Source organism: Alligator mississippiensis, chromosome 5 (assembly GCF_030867095.1).
Source record: "Alligator mississippiensis isolate rAllMis1 chromosome 5, rAllMis1, whole genome shotgun sequence".
Taxonomy (NCBI): Eukaryota; Metazoa; Chordata; order Crocodylia; family Alligatoridae; genus Alligator; species Alligator mississippiensis.
This window is the reverse complement of record NC_081828.1, coordinates 105,444-122,422: the sequence shown is the minus strand read 5'-3', so window position 1 is coordinate 122,422 and position 16,979 is coordinate 105,444. Positions and strand designations below refer to the sequence as shown.

Sequence of the window (16,979 nt, the reverse complement as noted above, 5' to 3'; positions counted from 1 at the left end):
TTTTGTGTGACTGTGCTGTGGGACCTGTGCAAACTGTGTGGCAGTTGGGTAAGTGTATGAAAATATGGTTTTGCTGTGTCATGGAAATGGTGTGGGGATTTGGAAACCTTTTTTAAGGGCACGTGGTGGTCTGCGTGGGGAAAACTGGCCATTTTGTGTAGTGATTTGAGAACGCTTAATGGAAATGTGCTGGGTCGGCCCACGTGGGTCGTCTTGTCCGCTGCGATGCGGTTAGCGTGAAACTATCTAACGTGGGTTTCCCCTTTCTTTCAGGCTCCTCCTCATGCACCCGTCCTTGGAGCCAGCGTGTCAGCGAGGAGCCGCAGCGTGACAGAAGCGGGAATTGGGGCAGAAGCACCCCCCCCAGGAGCTGTCGTGTTTGCAAGGGGCACTGGGCACTCAGGCAGGTGTGCAGGGCATGCGCCGGTCCCTTGGAAACGGGTAAGGCACCACGAGCAACAGGTACGCTCAGCAGACAGAACGCATCAGCAGTTGCCTAGGCTTCTGCCTGGACGCACATCATTCCCATGCCCTGCTCCAACCGTAATGCCTCCAGTGACTGCAGCTCTTCCTGTAACTCAGGGGTAGGCTGCGCTGCCCTGCTGTCTGCCCTGTGGTGCATGCTCAGTCGCCGCCAGCATGGAGCTGATGCCAAAGCTGTGGAGCCCGGCACAGCTGTTTGCAGTCTGCCTGCTGCCTGCTGTAGCTGCCCAGAGCTCAGGCTGGCTACAACCAGCTGTGCTGAGCTCCGGAGCCTGGTCACCAGCTCTGTGCCGGGAGCGGGGGAAACAACGGGGTTGCGCTGCCTCAGGCCCCTCCTCCACCGCCCGTCCTGATGCACGGGTGAAAGCACCGGTATAGAGCTCATGCCTGGCCTCCGGAGCCCGGCACAGCTGTTTGGAACCTTTCCGCTGCAGCTGGCCTTGACTCTGGGTAACTGCTGCCAGCCACAGAGCCCAGGCTGCTCCCAGTGGGCAGCTGGGATGCTGCAAGCCCTGGTGGGAGCAGCCCAGGCTCCAGCAGCTACCCAGAGCCAGGGCTGGCTGTGGTGTGCCGAGCAAAATGGCCTTGCATGACGTGCTCAGCACATGTGATGGGGGTTTCCGTCCCCTGCTCTAACTGCTTGTAGCACCCTGTAAAAGCAACTACCTGCCCCATGGCTTGCTGGATACTGGGGGCCCAGACCCCACAGCCTTTGTATTCTCTTTTCCTGCGCACGGGTGAGGTGTTGGAGCTCTTTGATCTTTGCAAGCTTCAGGCCTTGTTAGCCACCCATCCTTATGCACTCAACAACCAGCCCCTATGACTGTCCTACCTGACAGCCTCTGTCAGCCTCTCCTAGTTTCATCCTTTCTGTGAAGGCTTCCCATGAAATTCCTTGTCACATTCCAGACTGCAGCAGGGCTGCACCACTGTTTTCCAGCTTCCTTTAGTGAGTTATAGGGGAGGGGGGAAGAATGCTTCCTTGACCCCCTACTGTTTGCTTCTGTCAGCTTTAAGCTATTTATCTGTTTCAGTTCCCCTTTCCCTTCTCCGCTGCCTGTGCTGGCATTGTCTCCTGTCTGCGCAGGGCTTTGGTTTAACTGAGGGCTGGACAGGTATTTGGGCCTGCGGGACACATAAGCAGTTCTGGGGAGCTGCAGCGGGCTGGTCAGCACCCCCACACTCTGAATAGTTAGGAATCCGTGCCCGCTATTTATTTTCCCTGCCACCACCAATACTCCACATTCCCAGCCCTGACCTGCCCCATGCCCACTCCAGACTCACCCTGGCCAGGGTGGACCAGCCCGAACCTGCGTGTACACCCCTGACCAGAGCCCTCCTTGCACCTGCCCATGCTGAGGAGTGGTAGCAGCAGGACGGAAGCTGCTGCTCCAACGTGGGAGAAACGTGGCCGCTCCTCACCCTGGCCAAGCCCTTGTTGCAACTGCCTAGAGTCCCCACCTGCCGCCTCTGGGCTGCCCAGTAGTGCAGCGGTGGTAGTGCAGTGGAACCACAGGGCAGTCTGGGCGTGGGCTTTGAGCAGTGGAGGCAAGAAGGATCTGGCAGCTGAGAAGTTTGTGTGGCCACTGTCCCTCATGCTGAGCAGCAGCTTGTGCTTTGCCGTCGCCACTAGTGCTGCTGCTCAGTGTGGGTGGACAAGTCTGGAGCAGGGGCAGGGCTGTATGTGCTGTTTGTGGCGGGATGCGCCATGGGCTGGATGGCATCTGGCTTAGGTAGGGCCGAGGGACCCGCCACAGGCCAAACAGAATCCCTCCATGGGCCAGATCTGGCCTCTGAGCTCTATTTTGCCTACCTCTGGTATAATGGGATGCATGTGTTACACCCAAAATGTCTCTGGAGAAGTACAAGAGAACCAAAGCAAGTACCTCCATAAAATGTACACCAGATTATTGGGACATTACTAATCAGGCACTTTTGCCAAGAGCAGCTACTTACAGCAGAGAATACAGAGACGTACTCAGAACTGGGGCGGCCAGGTGCCAGGGCCTCTCGTAATACATCCTTCAGGTTTGAGGCCAGTTCCACAATCCCACATCTTTGCCTTTTTGTGGGGGTTTTATAAAGTTCAGGTTGAAATTCTGTATTCCAGCCCATTTCTCTGAGGTAGGGATCTCTTGGCCCTTTGAGTAGAGAGCAGGGAAACTGAGTCATGGCCTGGGACCATTGTTCTTTCCTGAAGTTGCCTCATGAGCAGTGGGTGTCATTTTTGGACTATACATTCCTGCTCCCTTGAAACTTTTCTGCCAAGCTCTTCTTGGTGTTTTTAGACTGAACTGCTTCTGGGATCAGAGTATCTGGAGGGAGGAGTAACCTTGTGGAATGTAGCCTAGCAAAAAAGAGGTCCTTGCCATGGGCTACGACAGACCCTTGGCACTTTAGTAGTCACAGAATATGGTTCTGCATTGAGGGGCCTTGTTTGACACCGAAGGATGGATAATCATTCTGTCACAACCCAAAGTTGCGGTTTTTGTTTGTGTGCGCTTCGGCACCGCTAAATTATTTTCCCGCCGACTGTAGCTTTCTTTGCAGGATAGAGTTCTCTGCTGCGGGAGAGAACTCTGGTGCAACGGGGGATTTCCCGCCAAATTACAGCTTCTTTGCAGGGTGCATTTCTTTTGCATACTAGTGATGCACGTTACAAAGGAGTTCCCGCCATTTGTATTTGAATTCGCGCCACATTATTGGCCAGTTCCAAACGTAGGCACACGTGGCGGCTAGCTATTGGCTTGCTAGCCGTACAAAAGGCTTGGGTAGCTTCCGCCCAAGTCGGAGGGAGGGAGGAAGAGAGAGAGACTCTGCGTGAAGATCTCCAAGCGCTGCGGACCCTCGTGGACCCAACGCGCCTCCCCTAAGCAGGCAATAGAGGCTTAATAACCGAACATACGGAGCTTTCGCTTCTGGCCTCTCCCCGTCGCCGATCGCAATCCCAGACGTATCCCTTTCCTGTAAACTTTGAACCCACGGAGCCTTAACAACTCCGATGAACCAAGAAACCGAACCGGACCCACGGAGCCTAAACAACTCTGTGGGAGCAATCGAATTTGTCGTGGTCCTCTAGTGAGGATCTAAGCGGGAGCTGTGCCTGGAAACCTGTCCAGCCTATACCACTACCATCTTTGGGTGTAAGTAAACAATCTTTTCAATCAACCACTACATGTTTGTGTCTAATTCTAGCTCGCCGCCGGTTCTCTCAGACCCCGCGTGCCCGGGCTGCTGGCCACAGCCTGCGTGCGCAAAAGACGGGCCGCGGATCGCTCCTCCCGACTCGCGCGTGGTGGCGGGATCGGGGCCCGGCCCGCACACGTTCAAGATGATAATTCCCAGATATTGCTTCTGAGAGTATGAATGGGGGAGGAATGTATTCCTTTTTTCTGCTTTTAGCTATTAGCAGTACATTTTTAACTGAGCATGTCCTTAGCTGATCTGAGCATATTCAGTGCCACATTTGTGCACATTGCTGCTCAGCACTGGCATCACTTGGAGTTTAGAAGATAACCCTCCTTTATACAGTTTCAGCTGTGTGTGATGGGACTCCTTAAATAGAGGGGTTTTTAATCAGTGAGGCACGTTAGAAAGAACCTGGTAATGTTCACTCTTTTCAGAGACAAGACTATGACTCCTTTATGGTCGGGACAGTTTTGCAAGCTTGGAGCCAGAATTCTTGGAAAGTAGCAATTATTTTACCTATTACTGGGGTTCTTGGTTTTCTCTGTTAAAAACATTGCAAATTCTCTGATTAAAACTCACAAATTATAACCTGCCTTTTCCTGTTATTACAATGAAACGCTTGCTTGTGCCCCTCAGTCCCCCCCACCCCCATGCTTGCCAGCCCTGCTGGTGCCCTTAGTCCTGCCAGCCATGCCAGAGGGAGGCCCCAGCTGCCAGGACTATGCCTCTTGTCCCTAGGAGGAGGCTGCGGCTGCTGCAGTGGAGCAGAGCATGGAGCCTGGTTCCCGCCTGCTCCCTGTCTGCTGTGGGACTGGGCAGGTGGTGAGGCCAGCTCCCCGCTCCTGTGTGCACTCCTGGGGTGCAGCGGGGACTCCTGCCCATTAGATCTGTGCTCAGGGTGGGCGTGTGCTCCCGCCCTGGTATCCTCCCCCCGGGGCCTCTGCAGCCTGGTGGGTGCAACCTGGCATGGCAGGGCACAGCAGAGCCACACAGGGAAGCTGCTTGTCACTATGACCTCCGCCCTGTTCTGGCAACATGTCCAGTGCATGCGTGGGGGTAGCGGTGCAGGGTTGCGCTCCTCACTGGTGCCACTCCTGCCCCACAGACAGGTCTGGGGGCACGGGTCCCCACTGCCCTCCAGGAATGTGCGCAGCCGTGGGGAGCCAGCCGGCCCCACCCATCCTTCCTGCTCCCCACCAGGGCCTTGCAGCCACAGACTGCAGCCCCCAGCCCCATGCACTGCCAAGCTGGGCTGCAGCCCCAGCCCTGCCCAACTCCCTGCCTCCTGATGGGGGCCTCACTTCCTCCCCAGCTCCCCACCACTTACCTCAGCGGCCGAGGGCAATCGTGGACCCCTTTTTGCAGGGGGTGTGCCGCCACACTCGAGGGATGCACGAGGACCTGCATGCACCCCGCGCACGTCGCTTCTGCGCTGCGTTTGGCTCCTGCCTCGCAATCGGTGTCAAGGAGGGGAGACCAACCCGCTGCTCGGTGCTGCCCTCCGGTGGTCCCGGCGGGGCCTTGACCCAGCGCGTGAAGGCGCAGAAAAAGCCCTGCTCAGAGCCGCCCTCCTGTGGCCGCGCCAGGCATTGCGGCGGGGAGACCCGGGCAGGCACCCAAGCCGGCTCCGCGCTGCCCGCCTGGGGCTGGCGTGGGGCTTGGAGCCCGAAGACAAGGGCCAGGAACAAAGCCGGCTCCGTCCCACCCTCCCTGCCCTTCAACTTGCGCTGAGCAGCCAGGCTTTAAAGCCAGAGAAAAGAAAAACCTGCCGTGTGCTGCTTTGAAGCCAGAGAAGAGAAAAACCTGCAGCATACTGAAGGCACTGGCTGACATCGTTGCACAGCCACTGGCAGGAATAGTTGAACGCTCGTGGTGCACGGTCCAAGTCCCGGAGGACTGGAAAAGGGCCAATGTGGTCCCCATTTTGAAGAAGGGGAGGAAGGAGGACCCGGGCAACTATAGGCCAGTCAGTCTCACCTCCATCCTGGGCAAAGTCTTTGAAAAAATTATCAAGGCTCACATTTGCGAGAGCCCGGCAGGACAAGTTATGCTGAGGGGAAACCAGCATGGGTTTGTAGCAGGCAGATCGTGCCTGACTAATCTAGTCTCTTTTTATGAGCAGGTTACGAAACGCCTGGACACAGGAGGAGGGGTGGATGTCGTATACTTAGACTTCAGGAAGGCCTTCGATACGGTATCCCACCCCATACTGGTGAACGAGTTAAGAGGCTGTGACTTGGATGACTGCACAGTCCGGTGGGTGGCGAATTGGCTAGAGGGTCGCACCCAGAGAGTCGTGGTGGATGGGTCGGTTTCGACCTGGAAGGGTGCGGGCAGTGGGGTCCCACAGGGCTCGGTCCTGGGACCGATACTCTTCAATGTCTTCATCGGCGACTTGGACGAGGGAGTGAAGTGTACTCTGTCCAAGCTTGCAGATGACACAAAGCTATGGAGAGAAGTGGACACTCCGGAGGGCAGGGAACAGCTGCAAGCAGACCTGGACAGGTTGGACAAGTGGGCAGAAAACAACAAGGAGAAATGCAAAGTGCTGCACCTAGGGAGGAAAAATGTCCAGCACACCTACAGCCTAGGGAATGACCTGCTGGGTGGCACGGAAGTGGAAAGGGATCTTGGAGTCCTAGCGGACTCCAAGATGAACGTGAGCCGGCAGTGTGACGAAGCCATCAGAAAAGCTAATGGCACTTTATCGTGCATCAGCAGATGCATGACGAATAGGTCCAAAGAGGTATCAGAAAGTTCCAGTTGGAATGAATGACCTTCCTCAGGGACAAGAGGTTATCAATTTCTATGAAGTTTGGAACGTATCTAGAAACTGATTAACCACCAGGAAAAACGCAAGTGTCGTCGGAAAACAAGGTAAATCACGGAAAAACAGCAGAGACAAAACTAAATTGGGAGGAGACACGTGTCCCAAACGGAGAACGTCTCTTCTTGCACAGAAACAGAAGTTAATTGTAGAAGAAATATTTGCCATACTAAGTAATCAAAAATAGACATTTCACAGGGTTACATACCAGACAGCTAGGAGCCTGCTTGAAATGGTCATGAATCTCGTAAGATAAGCTGGAAGGGAGACCTTGTTATTTCTCCCCAGATGGCCTAGCCATGGACTCGCAGCCTTTTGCACTGCGCAGTCGGCATCAGTATTTTGCTTTCCAGGTTTTGTGAGGAGGCCCCAGCTTGGCGTGAGTTTCAGAGTCATGGGGGGCCGTGTGGAAAGGTGCCTGCGTGCGGTGACGTGGAGCCGCGTGGGCTCGGAGGTTTGTGTGTGGAAAACCGGCCATTTTGTGTGGTGAGCTGGGACCCTTTTTCTCTGTTGTGTGGTGATCTTGTTGGTAGGCTTTTGTTCATTTTGTGTGGTGATTTGGAGGTGTTTATGTGGAAATGATTGGGGAAATATGGTGGTAGTGGGAGAATTCTGTGGGGATTTGGGACCTTTAGTTGGAAATGTGTGGAAACTTGATTTTTGGGGGGCAGAAAACTGTTAATTGCATGTGGTGGTACAGGACCTTTACTTGAAAATACAGGGTTTTCTGTGCAAAGCTGGTTACTTAGGAACCATTTGTGGAAATATGGTGGTTTTGTGTATGGAAAATGGGGTAGTAATTTTTGGCTGATTTAGGAACTTCTTTGTGTGACTGGTGTGTTGTGGGACCTGTGGAAAACTGTGTGGGGATTGGTTAAGTGTATGGAAAGATGGTTATGTTGCGTGAAGGGAATTGTCTGGGGATTTGGAAACCCTTTTTGTGGGCACGTGTGTGGGCTCGTGGCGGTTTGTGTGTGGAAAACCGGCCGCTTTGTGTGGTGAGTTTGGAACATGTTTCTGGTAGTGCCGTGATGTTTTTGGTGGGAAGTCGGTCATTTTGTGTGGTGATTTGGAGGTGTTTTTGTGGAAATGTTTGGGGACGTGTTGGGACGTTGGGAGAGTCCTGTGGGGATTTGGGACCTTTATCTGGAAATGTGATTATTTTTTGTGGAGCGTGTGTGGACCATTTTTCTTGGAAATACTGTGATTTTGGTGGGGGAAAAAACTGAGGATTTGGGAACTGTTTGTGGAAAAATGGTGATTTTGTGTGTAGAAAATGGTGTAGTATTAGGATGATTAATGAACTTTTTTGTGCAACTGGTGTGGTCTGGAACGTGTGCAATATTTTGAGGTGATTGGGTAAGTGTGTGGAAATACGGCTCTGTTGCGTAACAGAAATTGCGTGGGGATCTGGAACTCTTTTTGGAGGGCGTGTGGCAGTTTTTCTGTAGAAAACAGGCCATTTTGTGTGGTGATTTCAGAAGCTTTTTTTTTTTTTGGCAAATGTGACTATTTGGGTGGGAAGTTGGTTTTGTAGTAATTTGGAGATGTGTTTGTGGCAAGGTTTGGGCTAATATGGTACTGGGAGAACTTTGTGGGGCTTTGGGAGCTTGTTTGTGGAAATGTTTGGGTGGGTTTTTTGGGGTTTTTTTTTTTTTGTGAAAGACCTGATTGTGTGTGGTGTTGAAGGGATTTTTGCGGAAGTATGGTGATTTTGTGTGGAAAACTGATGATTTGGGAGCTGTTTGTGGAAATGTGAGTTAGTAGAAAATGGTGTGGTGATTTTAGGCTGATTTAAAAACTTATTTGTGCAAAATGTGTAGAAATGTGATTTTTGTTGTGGAATTTAGGACCTTTCTTTGGAAACATAGGGGTTTTGACTGGAAAACTGGTGATTTAGGAAATGCTTGTGGAAATGTCTCTGCAAATATGGTGAATTTGTTCATAGAAAAATGGCTTGGTAATTTTAGGGTGATTTGGGAACTGTTCTGTGCGATTGCTGTTTTGTGGGACCTGTGCAAAAATCTGTGGCGAATGGGTAAGCATATGGAAATATGCTTGTGTCACGAGGGAAAGTGCATGGTGATTTAGAGGGGTGTAGGTTGTAGCCATGTTGGTCTAAGGACATAGGCAGACAAGGTTCCTTGGATGAAGTTGATAACTTTTATTAGACCAACCCAAATGGTGATTTGGAAACTGTTTTTTTGTAGGAATAGGTGTAAAAAAGAAAAAAAGAAATTATGTGATTTGTGTGGTGAATTGGGAACCCTTAGTGGAAATGGGCTAGGTTGGCCCATGGTGGTCATGTGATCCACTATGGTGCGGTGAACGGTGTGTGTGATTGCACCCATGTGAAACTGTCTAACGTGGGTCTGCCCTTGCTCGCAGGCTACTTCTCGTGCACCTGTCCTTGGAGCCAGGAACTTCCAACAGCCAGCGAGGAGCTGCAGCGTGACAGAAGCGGGACTTGGGGCAGAAGGGCCCCCAGCAGCTGTCATGTTTGCAAGGGTCGGTCCGGGCACTCAAACAAGTGTGCGGTCCTGCGGGGGTGCCTTGGAAACAGGCAAGGCACCACGGGCAACAGGTGAGTTCATGATTCTGCTTTGACACACTCAGCGGACAGAACGCACCAGCAGTTGCCTCAGTTTCTGCCTGGACGCACATCATTCGTGTGCCCTGCTCCAGTGCTAACACCTCCAGTGACTGCTGCTCTTCCCTCCAACTGCTGTTAGCACCCTCCAAAAGCAATGGCCTGCCCCTTGGCTCGCAGGATCCTGGGGGCCCAGACCCCACAGGCTTTGTATTCTCTCTCACTGTGCCTGGGTGAGGTGTTGAGCACTTTGATCTCTGCAGGCTTCACCTTTTGTTAGCCACCCAGCCCCTGTGACCCTGTCCTACCTGACAGCCTCTCCTAGTCTCATCCTTCCTCTGAAGGCCTCCTATGAAATCCCTTGTTCTGTCCCAGTCTGCTGCAGGCCTGCACCCCTGTTTCCCAGCTTCCCTCAGACAGTTGCAGGAGAGTGGGGAGAAAGCTTCCTTGCTTCTGACCCCCCCAGCTCCTTGCTTCTCTCAGCTTGAAGCTGTTTATCTGTTTTAGTTCCCCTTTTTCCCTCTACCTTTCCTTATGCTACTACTGTCTTGTGTATATGCTGGACATTGGTGTAAGCCAAGCATGGCCCAGTATTTGGGCCTGCAGGCCAGATAGGCAGTTCTGAGGAGCTGCAGCGGGCTGGTCAACACTGCCCACTCTGAATAGCTTGCAGCTCATGCGCCCAGTGCCTTCTCCCCGCCACCGCTAATAGTGCACAGTCCCAGCCCCGACTCTGGCCTGCCCCGAGCCCACTCCAAAATCTCCCTACCCAGGGTGGACCAGCTGAAACCTGCATGCACACTCCTCATCCTGGCCCTTCATGCACTTTCTCTGGGGTGCCTGCCAATGCTGAGGAGTGGCAGCAGCTGTGCAGAACCTGCTGCTGCACGTCGGAGAAATGTGGCCCCCTCCTGTTCACCCTGGCCAAGCCCTTCTTGCTGCAGCTATTAGGGGTCCCCACCTGGGCTGCCCTGCGGCTCCTCACTGCCACATCTAGGCTGCCCAGCAGGGCAGCGGTGGCAGCTTAGCAGAGCTGCAGGGCAGTTTGGACATTGGCTTTGAGCAGCTGCAGCAAGAAGGTTCTGGCAGCTGAGAAGTGTGTCAGGCCACTGTTCTCTTGTGCTGAGTAGCAGCTTCTGCTTGGCTGCCGCTGCTATTGCTCCTGCTTCTCACAATGGGTAGATGACTCTGGAGCATGTGTAGGGCAGGCCAGGGTTGGGGCTGTGCTCGTGGGTTCTGGCTGGTCTGGAGATGGTCCTGTCTGCCAAGTCCAAAGCAGGAGCAGGGTGGATGGGGGCAGAGCTGCGTCAGAGCTAGAAAGGCTGTCCAGCTGCAGCCCTGCTGTGTGGGCAGGGGACGGCGGGTTGCGTCATGGGCTGGACAACGCCTGTGTCAGGTAGGACTGAGGGCCTGCCCTGGCCCAAACAAAGTCCCTCCATGGGCCACATCCAGACTCTGATCTATATGTTGCCCACCCCGGCATAATCAAATACACGTTACACCCAGGATGTCTCTGGAGAAGTAGAAGACAAGGCAAAGCAAGTTCCTCCATAAAATGTACACCAGATTATTGGGATGTTAGTAATCAGGGACCTTTGGCCAGAGCAGCTACATACAGCAAAGAATACATAGACTTACTTAGTACCAGGGGGCGAGTGCCAGGGCCTCTCGCAATCTGTCCTTCAGGTTTGAGGCCAGTTCCAGAATCCCACATTTTTTCTTTTGGGGTTTTGTAGAGTTCAGGTTGAAATTTCTGTACTCCAGCCCCCTTCTCTGAGATAAGGATTTCTTGGCCCATTTTGTAGAGAGCAGGGGAAGCCAGTTAGGGCTTGGGACCTTTGTTCTTACCTGAAGTCACCCCATTAGCATTGGATGTCATCATTGGACTATACATCTCAGCTCCCCTGAAATTTTTCTGACATGCTACTCTTGATGTGATAGACTGAACTGTTTCTGGGTTCAGAGAATGGAAGGAGGGGTAATGTCGTGTAGCAAAAAAAGAGGGGGGAGGGTTGTTCAGGACTCCCTAAGACTCTTCCCCATGGACTAATACAGACTCTTGGTACTTTAGCAGTCACAAAATATGGCTTTGCATTGAGGGGCCTCATTTGACACCAAAGTGCAGTAAAAGCTGTGTTAACCAGCATTCACTATCCGGAATACACTATTAACCAGAGTTCCTGGCTGGCTGCAGGAGGCGGGAGGGAAAGCTCGCACGTGGTGGCTGCCACCTGCCACCCTGTACTGCTGGTGCCACCATCTCCCCTCCCCCCACTCTTCAGGGGTTTTCAAAAAAGATGAAAACCCCTGTCTCAGATAACCAGACATTTTAGATACCTGCTCCGCCCCCCCCCCCCCCCCCCCCCCCCAACCACCTCCACTCATGCGGGTTAACAAAGCTTTTGCTGTATAATCATTCCAGATAAAAATTCCCAGATATTGCTTCTGAGAGTATGAATGGGGGTATGAAATATGAACATTTTTTTACCTTTTAGATACTAGCAGTGAGTTTAACCCAGGATTTCCTTGGCTGATCTCAGCATATTCAGTGCCACATTTGTAGCCATTGCTACTCAGCACTGGAAAGACTGGCAGGTTAAAAGCTGTCTTTCCTTTATACAGTTTCACCTGTGTACGATGGAACCCTTTACATAGAAGGTTTTTTACTCAGTGATGCAGGCTATTAAGAGCCGGGTATACCGTTCAGTCTTTTGAGAGGCAGGACTACAGCACTTTTATGGTTGGAACAATTTGGCAAGCTTAGAGCCAGAATTCTTGGAAAGTAGGATTTTTTTTTTTTAACTTATTACTAGACAGGCTGGGTTTTTTTTATTAAAATATAAATTAAAAAATCACAAGTTCTCTGATTTAAACCCCCACCCAAACCTTCCTTTTTCTGTTATTGCAATGAAGTGTGTGTGTGTGTGTGTGTGTGTGTGTGTGTGTGTTGAGTAATTGGGACTCCTACCAGTGCCTCAATCACTATCATAAAATAAATTCTAAATAGCTATAAATCTTGGCATGTGACTTTGGGTTTTTTATCATGGAACATCAGAGCTCACCCTGCCCCCGTTGTTCACTGGGACGCGGGTCCAGGAGGAGCTGTCCCCCTGCCTGGCTTTGTGGCGATGAGCATCTGTGATATGCTGCAGCCCCCTCCCCCCCCCAAACCCCTCACTCTCCACCCACAGCCCCTTTGGCCCTGCCGGTGCTCCCAGACTAGATGACTGGGGACCCAGATCTGCAGGCTCCTGCCCCCCACAGCAGCACCTGTGTCTGGCTGCCGGATGTAGAAGGTGGCGGCTGCTGCAGCCTGAGTGGAGCGGAGAGTGTGGAGCCCAGCTTCCCCTCTCTCATGGGTTGCACAGCTGGATTGGTCCCTGTGGGAGGTGGGGGTGCTGAATGGGGGTTGCCTGCTGTGGGCTTCGGCACCCTGCCCTCCTGCCCCAGTGGGTAGGACCCGTCACAGCAGGGCAGAGCAAAGCTTGTTGCCACTATTGCGAACCCTCCGCCAGTGTGGTGAGGCACCCCATGCCTTCTCACCGGGACCAAGGACCGCACCTCCACACTGCCACCCTTGCTGGCTGGTGGGCAGGGGGCTCCTTGTCACTGCGATGCAGGACTCGCAGCAATGCCAATGATGTTCCCCACCCTGGACTGCCCTGCCATGCTGGGTGTGCCCTGCTGGGCCAGAGAGGGCCCCAGGAGAGGCCAGCAGTCTGGGAAGATACAGCATGTTGCGGGCAGCTTGCCACCACCCAACGTGCAAATCTGGGGGGCATGTGCTCCCATTTCTCCCTGGTAGTGTGTGCAGTGGCAGGGAGTCAGGCCCCTGCCCACTCCCCTCTCGGGCCCTTCCTTTATTTGCTGGGCAAGTTAGTTGTCATATCTGCAAGGGTTCATGCTGCGTTCAGTGAGAAGAAGGCTTCGAGCTTTCTGCTTAGCAGCACTTCTGCAGCTTAGTCTAGGTGCCTTGAAAATGGCCGAGGCCGGGAGCAGGATCCTGTTACTGTCATCTGTGTTGTGGTTAACAGTGTGAGCGTTTTACATCGTGTGAAAGTGTCTGATGTGGATCCACCCTTTCTCACAGGCTAGTCCTTGTGCAACTGTCCTTGGCACCAGGTTATTGGTGAAGAGGTTCAGTGTGACGATTGGCTCCAAAATGTCGGGTAGAAGGGCCCCCGACAGTTGACACGTCTGCAAAGGGTCCCTGTGCAGGCTGTAGAGAGACAGGGTTATGCGGCCTGCGCTAATCTCTTGAAAAGATCCGAGCCAACCCTGGCAGCAAGTGAGTGCATGTTCCTGCCTTGGACACCCTCATGGAACACAACATGCCAGTAGTTGCCTTGGTTTCTCACTGGATGCACGTTGTTTGCTTGCACATGTCCAAAGGTATCACCTGCAGTGACTGCAGCTCTTGCCTCTGAACTACTAGAGCGCCTTGCAAAAGCAATGGCCTGCCCTGGGCTAGGCTGATATTAGTGGCCCAGACCCAGAGCCTTCCTGTTGTTTCCTGCTGTGCCTGGATTAGGTGCTGAGCACTTGGACCTCTTCCAGCATCAGCACGTATTAGACTCTCATTCTCCTGTGGCCAACACCAGAGGGCATATGACCATGCTGTCTCTGTCAGCCTCTGTCTCAGCCTTCCCATGCTGGCTCCCATAAAAACCCTTGTCCCATCACAATGTGCAGTGGGGCTACACCAGTATTTCCTAGCTGCAACTGGAGAATTGTGAGGTGGGTGGGAAAGAGCCTTCGTTGCCTGCACGCTCCTTCATTTTTTCAGCTTGGAGTTGCTTGTCTGTCCCAGTGCTCCTTTTCTGTTCTCCTCTGTATATGCTGCCCCTGCGTAGCCCTCCTGTCTCCTGTGTATGCTGGGAGGTGGTGTATGAGGGTGTACATAGGCCTCCAGTCAGAACTATTTACTTACGGAGTTCAGCTGAAACCCCTCTACAGAGCATCATGCGAAGTGCCTACACATCTGCAGCAGTGGAAGGCAAATGGGGTAAGGGTTAGAGGTGAGGGGATGGCTCTGTGTTGCCCTCTGTGAGATCCCAGGGAAACACATTGTTGCGGGAGGTTGAGTGGGTCACAGTACAACCATTCTTCCATGCCTGAGCTTTAGCCCATGAGGTTTGGGTGCAGGTTTCCCCCTGGGTGACATGACACTGCCTGTACAGGCGCAGTCACCTGAGCACAGAGCCAGGGGGAACTTTATGGTATGGTTGGGTTTGAAATGCAAAGGAGCAGGGACCAGGATGCACTGGTCCGAATTGGGTTACAAACCAGTGAGGGGTTTCATACATGTCTGGGGCAGGGCACTGGGGGTCCCTGTGCTTCTGGCTTGTGTGGGAGGAGCCTGGTCCTGGGGAATGCCCCTTGCTGCCGCCCCCGCAGCCAATGCTAGTGAGATGCTTTAACGCCCTTGACTCCCAGCTCTTCGTCTCCACTTGTTTTGTGATGCCGTCACTGCTGACCCGCAGCCCCCGCTCCCCGTTCTTGTCCCCACGGAAAAGGTCGGTCCCGCGTGCGGCTCCCGCCAGCGATCGTCAGAGGAGCCGGGGCTGGGGGCGTGTCCTGGAGCGCGCGGCAGGGCCGGTATCAGAGGCGCGTGTTCCCGTTGGCCGCCTTGAGGCGAGTCGCGATTGGGTGGAAGAGCTGTATGGGCGGGGTCTCGGAGACTCCGACCTTCCTCGCTTTGATTGGCCTCTGCCGGTGGAGGCGGGTCCAGGAGGAAGTCTCGTTCTCCGCATTCTGACTGGCTGTTGGGTTTGGTAGGAGGAGTAGACACAACTGCGTGCTGATTGGTCCGACTCTGATCTTCAGCGGCTCCGTTGCGCTGGCAGGGCGCGGCGTGGGCTGTGCGGGGCCGGGTCGGGACGGGCACCTGGAAGGGCGGGGGGTGGCCCTTTGGCCGAAGGCCGCGTGCCCCGCGTGTGGCCCGATTCTGCCTGTGGGCTCCTTTCTGAGGTGTGTCGTTCCTAGCAAGGTTTGCACGGTGTTTCCCTGTTTTAAAGTGAATAAAAAATGAAAAAAAGGTTGTTCAGTAAGAACTGCATGACATCTGTTCCAGTGGAGAGTGGGGATCCTTGCTTTAACATAAGTACCGTGTTGAGCCCGGTGCGGGGGGGCGAAGAATTGCCGGTATTATTCGTATTCTACGTCCTTGTCATGACAGAAATGCGTGGAGGTGGGATGCGTGTGCAGATGTGTATACAGTGCGCGTGCTGCGTGTAGAATAGAAGCGGGAGCCCCGCGGCAGCACGGAGCGATTCTCCCCTCCCCGCCGTTGTCCCGGCTCCGCGCCCGGCTGCAGGGACAGGAGGACACGTGGAGCTGCTTTTGTCCCCGTCCTTGTCCGCTGGCTGCAATGCGCGGCGTGACCACAGGAGAGCAGCACTGAGCCGTCCTCAGGAGCGTCCGCCCCCCCGCTTCTCTCCCCCGCTGCAGTGCCCGGCGTGAGCCACCGGGGGCAGCACCGAGCGCGCTCTCCTTCGAACCCTGGTGCGGCGCCGGGGGGACCTTGGTTTTGTGACCCACGTGGGAGCGGGGCACGTGCGGGGTGCGCGGTGCCGCAGCCCGGGAGCTGCAGAGCCGGTGCTGGCGGGACGCTGCCCCGCGCCGCCTGCCTCTGGCCCCGCGGTCGTCGCCGCTGTCCTGGGGCGCCCGGCCCGGCCCCGTTCGGCAGCGGCGGGGGCAGGACACGGGGGTGTCTTTGGGGGCTGTGTCCCTTTTTCTGGCAGTGCGGTGATTTTGTGGGTGGGAAGTTGGTCATTTAATGTGGTGATTTGGGGCGTTTCTGTGGAAACGTTTGGGGAAATATGGAGACTTTGGGGAGAAAGCTGGGGATTTGGGGCCTTTTTTCTGGATGTATGTGGAAATGTGTTTTTTGCTGTGGGAAACTGGGAATTGTGTGTGATGATAGCTCCTTTCCTTGAAAACACAGTGGCTCTGTATTTAAAACTGGTTACTCTAGGAGTAGTTTGTAGAACTGTGTTTAGAGATATGGTGATTTTCTATGTGGATATGGTGTGGTAATGTTAGGGTGAGTTGGGAGGGTTTTTAGGGGACTGGTTTGTTGTAGGATGTGTGGAAAATTGCGTGGCAATTGGGCAAGCGTATGGAAATATGGTCAGGTTGTGTCAGGGAAATTTTCTGGGGATTTGGAAACCCTTTTTGTAGGAATGTGTATAGATAAGTGATGATATTTGTGTAGTGATTTGGGTACCCTTAATGGAAACGTGCTGGGTCGGCCCATGGCGGTCGTCTTATCCACTGCGGTGCGGTTAACAGCGTGTACATTTTCACTCGTGTGAAACGGTCTAACATGGGTGTGCCCTTTCTCTGAGGCTCTCCTCATGCACTTGTCCTTGGCACCAGCATATCAGTGGTGAGCTGCAGTTTGACAAATGTTACTTGGGGCAGAAGGGCCCCCAGGAGCTGTTGTGTCTGCAAGGGTCATTCTGGAAACTGAGACGGGTGTGGCGGTCCCTTGGAAACAGCCAAAGCACCACAGGTGAGTACGTGTTCCTGCTTTGACACGCCAAGCGGACAGAACGTACCAGCAGTTGCCTAGGCTTCTGCCTGGAGGCACGTCATTCACGTGCCCTGCTCCAACGGTAACACCTCCGCTGACTGCAGCTCTTGCCTCTAACTGCTGGTAGCACCCTCAAAAAGCTATGGCTTGCCCCTTGACTTGCAGAATACTGGGGGCCCAGACCCCACAGACTTTGTATTCTCTCTCCCTGTGCCTGGGGGAGGTGTTGAGCCCTCTGAGTCTTCAGCACTTGTTAGCCACTCCTCCTTATGTGCGCAACACCCAGCCCCTGTGACCTTGTCCTACCTGACAGCCTCTGTCAGCCTCTCCTAGTCTCATCCTTCCTTGGAAGG

General features: G+C 53.8%; 1 protein-coding gene across 1 annotated transcript in view; it reads left to right on the top strand.

The window, feature by feature from the left end:
- LOC132250692 (syncytin-A-like) overlaps positions 1–16,979 on the top strand; it is a 77,954-nt gene that overhangs the window by 960 nt on the left and 60,015 nt on the right. The window contains exon 2 of the mRNA XM_059727667.1: positions 274–9,083. The gene's annotated coding sequence lies outside the window, so the exon portion shown is untranslated. The remainder of the gene's footprint in view (positions 1–273; positions 9,084–16,979) is intronic.